The following is a 13,119-nucleotide window of genomic DNA, read 5'->3' as shown; positions in this document are numbered from 1 at the left end:
CACTTTCCCTTTTTAAACTTCATGTGGTTGACGGTTGCCCAGCCTTTTAATTTGTTGAGGTCTCTCTGCAGGGTCTCCCTGCCTTTGAGGGAGTCAGCACCCCCTCCCAGTTTTCAGTCATCTGCAAACTTGCTTAGGATCCCTTCTAGCCCTGCCTCCAAGTAATTTATGAAGATGTTGAAGAGCACAGGGCCCAAGATGGAGCCCTGTGGAACCCCACTAGTGACAAGTCACCAGTCTGATGTTACCTCACTCACTTTTACCCTCTGTGCTCAACCTGTGAGCCAGTTGTTCACCCACCACATGATGTGTTCATTCAGCTGTGTGCTGGACATTTTGTCCAGAAGGATGCTGTGAGAGACAGTATTGAAAGCTGTACTGAAATCCAAAAAGATTACATCAGCTGGCTTCCCTTGATCAAGTAGGTGTTTTACCTTGTCATAGAAGGAAATCAGGTTTGATAAGCAAGACTTCCTGCTCATGAAGCTGTGCTGGCCGTGACTGATGACAGTGTTGTCTTTCAGGTGTTTTTCAGTACTTCCTAGAATAATCTACTCCATAACTTTACCAGGCACTGAAGTGAGACTGACAGGTCTGTAGTTTCCAGAGTCCTCCTTCTTGCCCTTCTTGAAAATAGGGACAACGTTTGCTAGTTTCCAATCAGCTGGGACCTCTCCAGATCTGCAAGACCACTCAAAAATCATTGAGAGAGGTTTTGTGTTGACATCAGCAGCTCTTTGAGGATTCTGGGATGAATCCCATCAGGCCACATAGACCTGTAGGGATCTAGGTGCACCAGCAGATCCTGCACAATTTCAGGGTCTACTGGGAGTTGATCATTCTCACAGTCATGGTCCTCCAGCTCAGAGCCCTGATACCCCCTTGGTCTGTCGTGTGTTGAGGACAGAGGCAAAGAAAGCGTTAAACGTCTCTGCCTTGTCTCTGTCCCTGTTTGTGAGATGACCATCCTCATACTGTAATGGACCAATGATACTTCTATACTGCCTATTGCCATTAATATATTTGAAAAAACTCCTTATTGTCCCCCCATTTCTGGCAGCTTCAGCTCCAACTGAGCTTTGGCCACACAAATTTTCTTCCTACAGTAGCAAGCAGCATCTCTGAATTCTTCCCATGTCACTTAATCCTGTTTCCACTGCATACACCTTTGTTTTTTGCCTTATGTCCAAGAGAAGATTCCTGTTGAGCCAAGCTGGCCTTGTGCCTCACCTGTTTGACTTCTGACATTTGGAAATTGTCTGCTCCTGTGCCCTTAGGACATGATGTTTGAAAAGTGATCAGCACTGATGGACCCCAGCACCTGCAAAAACATTTTCTCAGGGGACCTTACTTACTAATTCCCTGAGCAGCCTGAAGTCTGCTCTCCTCATGCCTGGAGTTGAGTTGTGTCTGTCTGGGATGTGCTGTGGACACAGTAGGAGCTGTGCATTTTCGCTGGTGACAAAGTCTGTGTGTCAGAAGGGTCTCTGTCTTTCCCTGGACTCAGATAAGTCATGGTGTAAAATAACAAATTCCCCTCGGTCCTTTTCCCCAGACAGCACACAGCCATGGGCAGTGGTTGTTTTGTGTCCCACATCTCTCATCCTGAATACTTTTCAGTTCATGGACTCAATTATACCTGAGCCTCTTCCCTTTTTCTTCACTGATCCTCCATGAAGTTTAAAGGTCCTGCCTGTTTTTCTGTGGTAGGAAGGAAAGCACTTCTGTCCCACAAACATAGCTGGTCATGGCTTTGCTGGGCTGTGTGCAGAGGAATTGGAAGGAGCTGCTCTTATTCCCAATTTATCATCCTTTGTCAGCTGGTGGGGAAATGCTCTGTGCTCCTACTTGGAAGAATCATGTAGGCACTTGAGCAGAGTCCACAATAGACACTAAAGGCCTCATCCTGGCCCTGTGTCTGTTGCTGGAGGGAGACCTCCCTGTCCAGTGGTGTGAACTGGAAATAACGTAAATCCATCTTCAGCAATGCACAGCAAGTCATCATGGCAGCACTCTGTAGGTAAACTGTGCTTACTGGTGAATTGTATCGAGGAATGGTTGGTTGAAAGGGTGGTCCTGACACCAAAGGGTATCTTTTTTTGGATCTGGGTAGTGTGAATGATACAGGGGACTGGAGGAGGAGGGGAGGAGTGGTTTCCTTCTGCGAAGAGGTGAGCAGCCTTAAGGAAATCTTGGCAATCTCTATGCTGGTGCTTCTGAGTTCTCTTATAATGCCAGTACACCCACTAACCACATTCTCATCAACTCAAGCTTGCCATTAATTTTTTGTTAGACTAAATGTTCTTGGGATCTGATTTTAGAAAATACAGAGTGCTTATGGGCATAACTACAGTGCATAAAGTTTTTGCTGTCAGCGAAATAGCAGAGAGAATGCTAAGTAGTCTCAGAAAATGAGGTGGGTGGTATCTCAACTGGGATATCCATAATCAAGGGAAACTTTTGACCTTATATGCCCCATGCTGTGGATGTAGGCTATGATAATCCTGTTTTGCCTGAAGTATTCTTACTGCTGCAATGCGCTCTGTTGGAAGGGATAAGAACACTATTAGCATTGCCTTCATTGAAAAAGGATCTGCACATGGAAAAATGATGCATACATGAGATGGCAAGCACTAGATACTGACTTCAATAGGATCAGGAAAGAAACTAGAAAATGCAGCATATATTTACACAAAAATTGAATTTTAACAGATGACCAGAGGAAATGTGGTCATTCCCTGTCATGACATTACAATGTCATATACCTTTATGGTTTTATAAAACATGTTTGTGAAAGTATGTATCAGAAAGAAATTTCATGTGGGGGAAAAAAGGAAATATTAGAATTTAATTTGCTGTCCCTTCTTTGCTGCAGTAGCCCTTGGCCCTGACCTTCCCACTGATTAGGGCAGAGAAAAGGGGAATCCAGTCTTAGAGTTTGTGGTTCCACCTGCCTAAAACACTTTCCAGTTTGTCCTCAGGATGAGAGACTGGAAGAGGAAAGGATCATTCGATTGCTGCAAGAAACAAACTCATTGGGCCTTGGTTTGCAGTGCAGTCTTAAAGTGCAAACTATTGTCAATATAAACATGTTTTCGTACAAGCAAGGCATTTTCCTTGTAATTGGCCTAACATTAACGACAGTTGAGATGTGTTGAAGAACAAACTATTGAGTGAGTTAGTATGGCATGAAAATCACATGGGTTTTGCTGGATTAGGGGAAGAGCAGAGAGTTTCTTCTCCCCTCACATATGAAGCATCAAATTTGCCTGAGCACTGGTAATGTCCAGTGCAGGTTTATTGATGTATTATCTGCTTTCTCTTCAAGTGTATTGAGCTAGTTTTAAACACCACTAGAGAGTGTGTCATTTCCTACAGCAGGTCTTCTGGCTGTCCAAGAACAGCGTAACATTTCTGTACATCCCTGCACTCATCTCTTTGATTAACTGGAGAAGGATAGACCTGCTCCTGGAGGACTGACTGCTGGGGGCATCCACTTCAGGGCTCTGTCATTGTGGAGGTGCAGACAAGTGGTGGGACATGATGATTTTACCTTCCAGAGAGGGTACAAAGGTGGGACAGATCTCCACCTCTCTGGTGGACCTGGGGATTCTTGGCTAGGTCTTGTTGATAGCAGCAACCCAATAGCCAAGCCAGATGATGTCTCATCTCTTCCCTGGAGCAGTTCTGGTTGCTTCCTGGCTTCCAAAAGCCAACCAGCTCTCACACACTTCTGTAAAAGATCACAAATCTTGGCTTTTCTTCAAAACTCAGTCTAACACAATAGCTGAACGTCTTTCTTTTAAAAGGCTTGAAACTGAGAGCAATATGCGTCAGCACTCCTCTTAGGATGTGTCTTGTAACAAACTCCTTTGTTCGTTAAGTGTAAGGAGAGGAAAAGGAAAGAAAAGTTTGATTTATCAGTACAGTAATACTTGTATATTTTGGCTGATGGTACTGGCTGTATTTTGCACAGTGGCCAAGATAGAAACAAAGTCAGCAGCACACCTGATTTCTATGGATTTTCACTTGGATTTACAAAGGGCTGTGAAATCAAAAAGGCAAACCTAATGGCTGAATTCAGTCTTGCTTGAATGTCGCATTGACCTTACTGTTATTGATAATATTGACACCATACAGCACAATTTTGATCAGAATTTGGCAAAGATTGTACTCATCAGTCTTTTCTGTTCTACGTAAATGTATTCATTGTTGGAATTGGAGGAACAGAGAATGTTGTCTTCACTTTAAATGAGTTTTTTAATAATTTGTCTCCAGAAAAAGTACTTTTTCAGTGAATTCAGGATTTTTACTTTATTGATAGTAAAAATACAATTTTCCCTTGCTGATGCTGTCTGTGCAATATACTTTTACAGTGCTGCTGCCATCCTGTTCTGAATACTCTGGGGAAATTGTGACACACTTGTTAAAGGCATGGGGACTTCCAAATCCATTTTCCGTTTCTTTATGTTTTGTTTGTGGGTTTCCTCTTTTTAAATTTATGGTGAAGGTGGGTTGCAAACCAAACTCTCCACAAACCAGTTACAAATTCTCTTTTCTAGTCTAAGCCCTCTCATTCAGTGTGAATCTGAGCTTTTTGGTCAACTCTAGTCTAGACACCTTTGAAGCAGGGGTCAAAAATCTACCTCTGTGATATTAATACCTTCTTTGGAATATTAAAGTATAGTTTTCAAGGTAGCCTAGATGTACATAATTTCTTATTTCTTACTGTCCCCTTGGTATTGCAGAACAGCCTTTTCTCTATATCTGCTTAAAAAGCAAAACATGTAATTTATTAGTATTTTCTGTTCTGGTTTTACAGGCACATATCTGTATTGTCTTCTAGTTTGGGTCCAAGTTGTTTGCTTCCTGGACTGTTTACTTTTTGCTCTCCTCCCAGGGGCTCATAGCTGCATTCCTACAGAAGCTGAAGACTGGAAAACCCTCTAATCCAGAAAAGCTGTCTTCCTTTCCCTTGTTGAAGTAGGTTTCAAAACAATGAGCTTTTGGGCCACTTTCCAACAACATGAAAAAAAAAATCTGTTTTCATACAGTCTCCTGTTTACCCTCTGGCTACCTTCCTCCCCACTTCTCCTCTGAAAAGCTGGGTTAAATTGTGTCTCAATAATTCTGAGTGAATTTCTAAGTCACAAAAGTATATATTCTTGCTGAAATAATCTATTTTTTAATTTTTAAATCCTTGGCTTGGCATTGCCAGATTACCATATGGAACAAGTTCTAATAACCAGCCAAGATATAAATAAATTTAGCAAGAACATTAAGAGCAAAAAACAAAGAAATCCATAATCTTCCAAACAGCCTGTCAGGCACCACTTTCATTCCAATTGGGAAAAGAAAAGTAGCTAGGAAGAGCAAATATCTGCAATTAAAATGACAGCTTTCAAAATAATATATATGCCATAGACTCTAACAGAAGATGTTTCCACTCCATGTCTCTGAAATTGTATCCTGTGCTCTCTGACCTTGGGTGCCCCACTTTTCATAGAACCACCTGTACCAGAGTTTAAACAACACTTAAAAAATTCACCCTGCTTATTGGATGGTGTTGCTTGTGTTTTTCTGTCAACTGGTCGTGGTTCCCCATTTCATATATCACTGACAAATTGCAGCAGCTCCAGAAAGCTACATCACATCATACCTGAGCATACATGCATATACTGATGAATTTTTTGTGGATATTTAAAGTTTTGGGAATGTGGGGTTTGTACAGTTATACAAAGGTGTTTATTTTTAACTACCTCTCTGGAGCCAAAGTGTGAGTGATACTATAGTCTGTGTTATCTGTGTATAATATGCAAGGATTTTGTTCAAAGATGGCAGAATTAGAGCTGGAAATCCATCTTCAATTTAAAACCAAGGCTCTTGCTACATCTTGACCCAATTCTAACGCTATTGTTTGAAGTTCTGCATGAGCTGGCTCTATCTGTGCTGCAGCAGTAACAAGGTGTAAGGCTTCTGTTGTGCTCCTTTGAGTTGAAGGTAAGGATTCCTCTAAATCTTCAAAGAATCTGTATGTGTGAGATTTCATGGCAGTTACACCATCCGAAAACGGCTCTGAATATTCACTACTATGGGGCAGTTAAAAACCTGTTTGTGATCAATAGTGGTAGATAAGTTGCAGGGTCAGGCTTACCTGCTCTCTAGTGAGACTGTTGCCAGTGATTCTGCGGAAATGGTGAAGGCTGCCAAAAAACAACGCATGAATGAACAGTTCAGGGGCCCAGCAGTTCACAGCAAAGCATCGCTTTCTGTCCAGATGGTAGCAAGTTCAAAATAGCCGGTTCCCATTTCCCCACATCATGGCACAATTCCAGAGGTTTTCAGGACTCTGGTGCTTCCAACGGGGTTTTTGTTAGAATAAGTGTTTGTAATTTTCAGCATTTCTGGAAAAAAAAAGTCTATTGCTGGAAAGAAATTCAGCTGAAAACAGGGCCTTGTGCTTTTTTCCCCCCACTAAGCTAATACAAAGCAGCTGCTGCTGCATCTTCCTCTGAGTGGCCTCAGCACAACACCCTTGGAAATAAGAATGACTCATCTTGATGGGGGTCTTCCTGTTGGGATATTGGAAATAAACACAGTTACTGCAGGGGACTTAAAGTACAGTAATTTGGATGATGGAACTTGAGGCATTGCTGGGCAAGGAGATGCTGCAATCAGAAAGCTGTCAGAAGCAGCAGAGAAGCCCTGGGGGAAAAGATGAGCAGAGCAATAAGACATGTCCAGAATTTTTTGTCGTTACCTTAAAATATTGTGGAAGTAGAATATTGGCTCTCAGTTAAGTCACGCAGAGACTTGGAAGAGGGCTTTGAGAAACGCACAGGCATTGTGCAGGATTGCTGCAACAACTGTGCCAAATGCTGCAGCTTAGTGAAGGTCTTGGACAGCTCTACAGCAGTAAGAACCCTGCACAGCTCATTTTACCCGGTGTGTACAACAGCCGTGTGCTCCAGGTGTGGTTGAGAGCAAAGTAAATAGCAGGACTGCTCTAAACAGTCAGCCTCAGCTTCTTGCAGTGGAATCTCATCTCTTCCTTTCCTTTGCCCTGTCCCTGTTGAGACAGAAGTGAATCCTTATGAATTTCTTTAGTCATTGGTTCATTATTTAGGTAGTTTAATTAGTCCATGTAAAGCTGGTGTTTGTTTCTTTCTTACAGAGAAAGCTGTTGGTAGTGTGGGGAAGCTATGACTTTACAAAGAGCATTTTTGATGGGTAGAGGAGTCTATTACATGAGGTCTCTTCTGCTCAGCTTGATTCCTTGTCCTACTGGTTTGTCTTTCTTTCAATTTTTGCAGCAACTTCTGTTCTCCTTGCCTGCCTGCCCCTCTCCACAGACTCTGAGCTGCAGAACGATGCCTGGTGAGGGACAGAGGATGTATGACAGTACACAGGGCTATAGACTATTCAGCATCACCAGAACAAGCTGTCAAACTTGATCTTGTGGGGAAAGTCTTTGCAGAAGATGCAAATATTCAACTTTTTTTTTTTTTCTAGGATGGAGACAAAAAATTTTTCCAAGGCTGAAACATAAAATCCTGAAATGTTTTCTGGACTTCTGTATGTTGAACCAAAAAAGAATTCACACCCTTGGAAAATGTTTTCTGTGTACATCATAAAAGCACATTCCAAGACCAGAATAGGCTTGTTGAATGAACACAATAGCTGGAAGTCTGTAACATAAAATCAAATCAGATTTTTTACAACAATCTTGGTCTACAGCCACTGGTCTTCTCCTTCTATAATGATTGTAGAAGAAGCATGTGGCAGATGCATGTCAGGGTGTTGCTGCTGTTTCTGAGCAGGATGCCCCTCTGTGGCTTGTTGTTCTATCTCCTTGTCAGGCAGTACTTCGATGAGTCAACCAATGTCAAGGGGAGAGAAAGTATGGAAGTGAAGAGAAAATGCTTAAGCTTTGTAATTTATAAAAAAATTGTACAAGTGTAGTGGGTTTCTGTGGCTGGGTTTTGGTAGCAGGGGGGATCACAGGGTTGGCTTCTGTTAGAAGCTGCTAGAAGCTCCCCCTGTCTGGTGGAGCCAATGCCAGCCGGCTCCACCTGCCACTGGCCAAGGCCAAGCTGATCAGGAGTAACAGTAATGGCTCTGTGATAACATATTTAAGAACAGAAGGTTGTTGCGCAGAGAGAATTCCAGCCAGGGAAGAGGGAGTGAGAACATGGGAACAGCAATGCAGACACCAGGGTCAGTGCAGAAGGAGGGACAGGAGGTGCTCCAGACACCGGAGCTGAGGCCCTGCAGCCCGTGGTGCAGACCATGGTGGGGCAGCTGTGCCCCTGCAGCCCATGGGGGACCATCGGGGTGCAGAGACCCCCCTGCAGCCCATGGAGCAGCCCATGCTGGAGCAGGTGGATGCAGGAAGGAGGCTGTGACCCGTGGGAGGCCCAAGATGGAGCAGGGTCCTGCAGGAGACCTGTATCCCATGGAGAGGGAAGCCCACGCTGGAGCAGGTTATCCTTGGGTAGGACTTGAGGCCCCTGTGGGGGACCCACGTTGGTACAGCTCATCCATGAAGGACTGACCCCATGGAGGAGTGACTCACGGGGCAGCAGTTTGGGAAGAACTGCTGCCTGAGGGATGGACTCACGATGGAGAGGTCCATCAAGGACTGTCTCCCATGGGAGGGACCCCACAGGAGCAGGGGAAGGACTCCTCTCCCTGAGCAGAGGCAGAAACAACAACTGACAGTAACCCCCATTCCCCGTCCCCCTGCACTGATGGGGGGAGGAGGGAGAACATGGAAGGAAGAAGGGTGTTTTTTAAGATTATTTTACTTCTCAGTCTTTGCTCTTATCCTGTTACTAATAAATTTAAGTACTATCCCCACTTTGAGTCTGTTTTGCCCATGAAGGTAATCAGTAACTGACCTCTCCCAGCTGTTACCTCACCTCACAAATCCTTAGCTGTTTTTTTTTCTCTCCTCTGTCCAGTTCAGAGGGGGATGAGAGAGTGGCTTTAGTGGGTACCTGGCATCCAGGCAGGGTCAACACTACAACAAATTAGTGCTGATTCTGAAACAAACTTGTGCTATAATGCTAGTTGTCTGTCTGGGGGCAAGAGAAGTGTTGTGATGCAGTAAGATGCTCAAAAAACAAGCTGAATTTCCAGTATGTTGTACACCAGGACATAACTGATGCTGGTGCTGTTAATATATGCATGAAAAATATGAGTATTATTACTATAATTAGTAATTTTCATTATAATTAACATAGCAACAGTATGAGTATATAAAAAAAAGAAAAGGGATTACACAATCCTTGTACTACAGCAAAGCTCAGTGATTTAGAATTTTACTTATGCACAGCAGAAATAACCATGTCAGCCAACAAGTGCAGTTGTATGGTCAAAAAGTTAAATATTGCTCCCTGCTTATATACTGATGACAGACTCACAGAATGACTGAGGAAACTTGGATATCACTCATAAAAAGTTTGAAAACTTGACAAGTAAAAGACATAAGTGATGCTTATAGTCAAACAATAGTTTCTTTAGGTAAGATTTTATGTCCTTTTTAACTTGTGTAAATACATGAGGATATATGTCTCATTCCATGATCTGTTTGCTTTGTGTCCAAAAATGGGATTCTTGCTCTTTGATTTGTAGATGATCCAGCATCATGCTATTATTAAATAAAAATGCACTTTGTCACACAAGTTGAATGCTTCTAATGTGGCCCTGTTTATGGAATCTGCTTTCTTAAATATTTCATAGTTGCTTCCATTTGAAGTCTACCTTACCATAATCTATCTTTTAGGCATTCAGCATTATCTTGCAGTGTGGAATTCAAATTTACATTCATCATAATTTCTGAGGAGAAAACCGTAGTAATAATGCAATTTCATATCATGTCTGTATTGATTGTGGGGAGATGAATTTTTTTCATGGAAAAATCTTAGAGAGCTTGTATAACACAAGTTTCTTTTCTCTCTGGCATAATTAATTTTATGGCAAGATGTGAAAGATTCATTTCATTTAGTGTACTCAGAAATACTACGCTTTTCAGCTTTTGCATGCTAACCTTTTCCATTGATGAAACTTAAAAAGCTGCTGAGAAAGACCGAAAAACCAAAGCTTCTGATTAAATATACCCCAAAGTTAATGAAAATTTGGCCAATGGTGTTCCGTTTGAGTACAAAGGCAAAACTGTAATTTAACTTGCTTTAGAGCAATATTGAGAATTTCTTGTATTTTCAGTCATCATTTAAAACAGTAACATCTTTGGTTGTCTTTTTCAAGAGGGAAAAAGAGAAATAATGTTGTAGTAGAGGACAAAATATTACTTTTTTCAAATGTACATGCTTTGTTGGTCATTACGAGAAAACTTTGCACATGGAAAATGAATGGATTGAAATAACCAAAAAGAGGACAACAGCATCATTGTATCTGTGAGTCCCTTTCAATTCATTCATTTAGCACAACTTGTAAGATCAGCAGCACACTGAGGAATTGATATTGGCAAATGAATGGCGTTTCTGTGCCTACATCTTCTTCATTTTCTCAAACTATTGCATCACAGGAGGGCTAGAGAACAGCACAGAAAGGGATTAAAATAACCAGGTTTTTATATAATATACTAATTTTTGCTATGTAAAAGGAAGAAAAAATAAAAATGAGGACTTGATTTCTTCTGGTTTTTATTGAAGCAACATGTAGCAGAGAACCTAATCTGAAATCTCGAACTAAATCTTGAAATACCTTGTCTCCAGGCACCATGGGCTCTACCTGCCCAATCACTTTGTTCTCACAATATAAATCAGTGAAATGAAGAAGGCTCATGGACCCCTTGGGATCTCAGGTTGTGAGCATCATTTACGCACTGTGCCCATTTCATCAGTGTGAGACTGGACAGGCTGTAAGCAGAAAGAAGTATTTTGTTACACAGATTTGTATTTTTTTTAAGTTTGTTTGTTTGTTTTTTTTCCCAAATACTATGAATAAATGCACTCATTATTAATGTCTACAGAGAAATGAAGATCAACTGCAGTACCAGCTATTGAGTTCACACAGTATCTAGTACATAATTCCTAAGGAACACATTGCACAGAACTGTTATTGCTTGCCAAAATCAAATGAGAAACAGAAAAGTTCCCAAAATAACCAAGGTGAAATTGGTGCAGTACCCCGACATACATTAGTGTCACAATGCAAACAATGAAGTGTTAATTCACCTTTTTCGACACCTATCTGAGATTATACAGATAGAAGGCGAGAAACTACTAAAATATTGAAACAACAAAAGTCTACTAGATTTAAAAAAGATGGAAATTTATTTGCAAAAATGTAACTTTCCATTAGAGATTCTTAAAATGAAGAAAATTCATCTCAAGTTCTTAATACATGCAGCTTTGAAGTGAAGCAGTGCTAATAGCCTCATACAGTACTCAGAAAGGTTCATTTTGAGTGAAAAAATTGCCCAAACTCTTCAATTTTTTTTGGTGTTTTCATACCAAACATGATGGAAAGGGGCAGAAGAAAAAGGCAAAAACAGGACTTCTGAGAATTTCTGACATGTTTTTTCAAGAGTCTATCCTTTCTCCTCAGAATAGGTGGAATTCAATTTGGCAAACTTTGCTACAGCCTGGAGGTGCCTATCTCTGAGCTATTCTAGGTTCCCTGTGTGATCCATGGAGAAAAGTAGGCTCTTCTAAGGGGTGACTCATATAATCTATTTCAAACACCTACTCTCAGAGAAGATGTCCATATAGGAGCCTAGGGTGTCTGGCTCAGATGTGTGTGTCTCCACTTGGCCAGATGAACCTTACCCAGTATGTCTATGCTGTAGACTGCCAAGAAACAAGATAAATTTAGCTGTATAGAGCTCAGTGCTGTCACAGTGAGGTTTTTAAAAGCTAACTCAGGTATTTCTGACTCCACCCCATGTGCAGTGTGGGACTAAGGAAACCAGGATTTAGTGAAGAAATGTCCTGTAGGAGGAGTTAAAGTATGATTTGACTTCTGTACTGGTGAAACTGCTGCTGAGGTCTGACTCCAGTTGTGGTGCTGATGTTTTAAACAACTCTGAAATCCTTCCAGCACAGTCAGAGGTCTGGACATGCTGCCTGTCAGGAGAAGTGAAGAAGCTCAATCTTTTTATTTTGACAAAGAAAAGGTTAGCACGTTATTTTATCATGGTTTCAGAGTTGCTACACAGCGACATTTTTTGATACAGGATGACAATTTAATCTAGTGAATGAAAGCAGGATGCTACTCAATCTCTAAAACCAGATTATTTCAGGTGACAAAAAAAGCACTTTTACAGCAAGGCTAAATAACTACTGGAATAACTTTATCTGGAGTTTTATAGATTATTCTTTTCCTTGAAAATCCTTTTAAATCTAGATATGATACAGCACAATGAGCTCTTACTGCTTTAATGAAGGAATTAAACAGTGAAATGTTGTGACCTGTGAAGTGAGACTCTGAAGATATCCCTTCTGGCCTAAAAAGCTGTTTAATGGACCCAGTGCAGCACTGGATCTGCACGTCTCACAGTCCTGGGAAATCTGCATTTCAAAAAGGGCTATGCAGCCTTTCCCATTTCCAATACAATCACTGTCAATCACCTGGCCCTATCTTCCTCACATTATGTTCCTTTAATAAGGTTTTTGATCTGAAAATGTGCTCGGTAAACTAGCTTTCTGTGAGCTGGACTCATTTTATAGAAACATAGATAAGGGAGGTGTAGAAGCAGAGGGTGCTGGAGCTGAAGGTCGTGACTGTAAGGTATGTCACAGGGCTTAAGTTTGAGGTATTTTGCTTTTACTACCAATTCTCTGCTGAATTTTCTTTATCACCATTGTGTACCAGAAGACCTTTAGTAAGCCAAATATAAATCTCCTGCTTAATTTTGAGAGAAGAAAATGAATACTTCTCTTCAACTCCAGGCAACAAATACAGGTCCCTGTGTTAGGAATCTAATCTGTCTGTGCTTCTCAGAGTGAAAGAAATTTGAATTTGTGCTTTGTACCTCTCTCTGGAGGATGCTCTGTTGAGAGCTAGAATTATAGGAGATGAGTCTTTGCTGAAATTATATTATTAAACTAAATATAAATATATAAATAATATAATATTATTATATTATTAATA

The 13,119-nt window shown here is 41.2% G+C and overlaps 1 long non-coding RNA gene across 19 annotated transcripts in view; it reads left to right on the top strand.

Moving 5' to 3' along the window:
* The window catches only part of LOC126648896 (uncharacterized), a 286,520-nt gene that overhangs the window by 24,983 nt on the left and 248,418 nt on the right, over nucleotides 1-13,119 (top strand). The window contains exon 1 of one of the 19 annotated variants that reach the window (XR_007630911.1): nucleotides 4,947-4,983. The exons of the other annotated variants lie outside the window; for them this stretch is intronic. This is a non-coding gene — a long non-coding RNA (uncharacterized LOC126648896). Of the gene's footprint in view, nucleotides 1-4,946; nucleotides 4,984-13,119 lie in introns of those variants that run through there. 19 annotated transcript variants of the gene reach the window in all.

The sequence above is a fragment of the Myiozetetes cayanensis genome, unplaced genomic scaffold (assembly GCF_022539395.1).
Source record: "Myiozetetes cayanensis isolate MyiCay16 unplaced genomic scaffold, myiCay2020 scf5-8, whole genome shotgun sequence".
Classification (NCBI taxonomy): domain Eukaryota; kingdom Metazoa; phylum Chordata; class Aves; order Passeriformes; family Tyrannidae; genus Myiozetetes; species Myiozetetes cayanensis.
The sequence above is the reverse complement of the archived record's forward strand: the minus strand, read 5'-3'. Positions and strand labels throughout refer to the sequence as shown.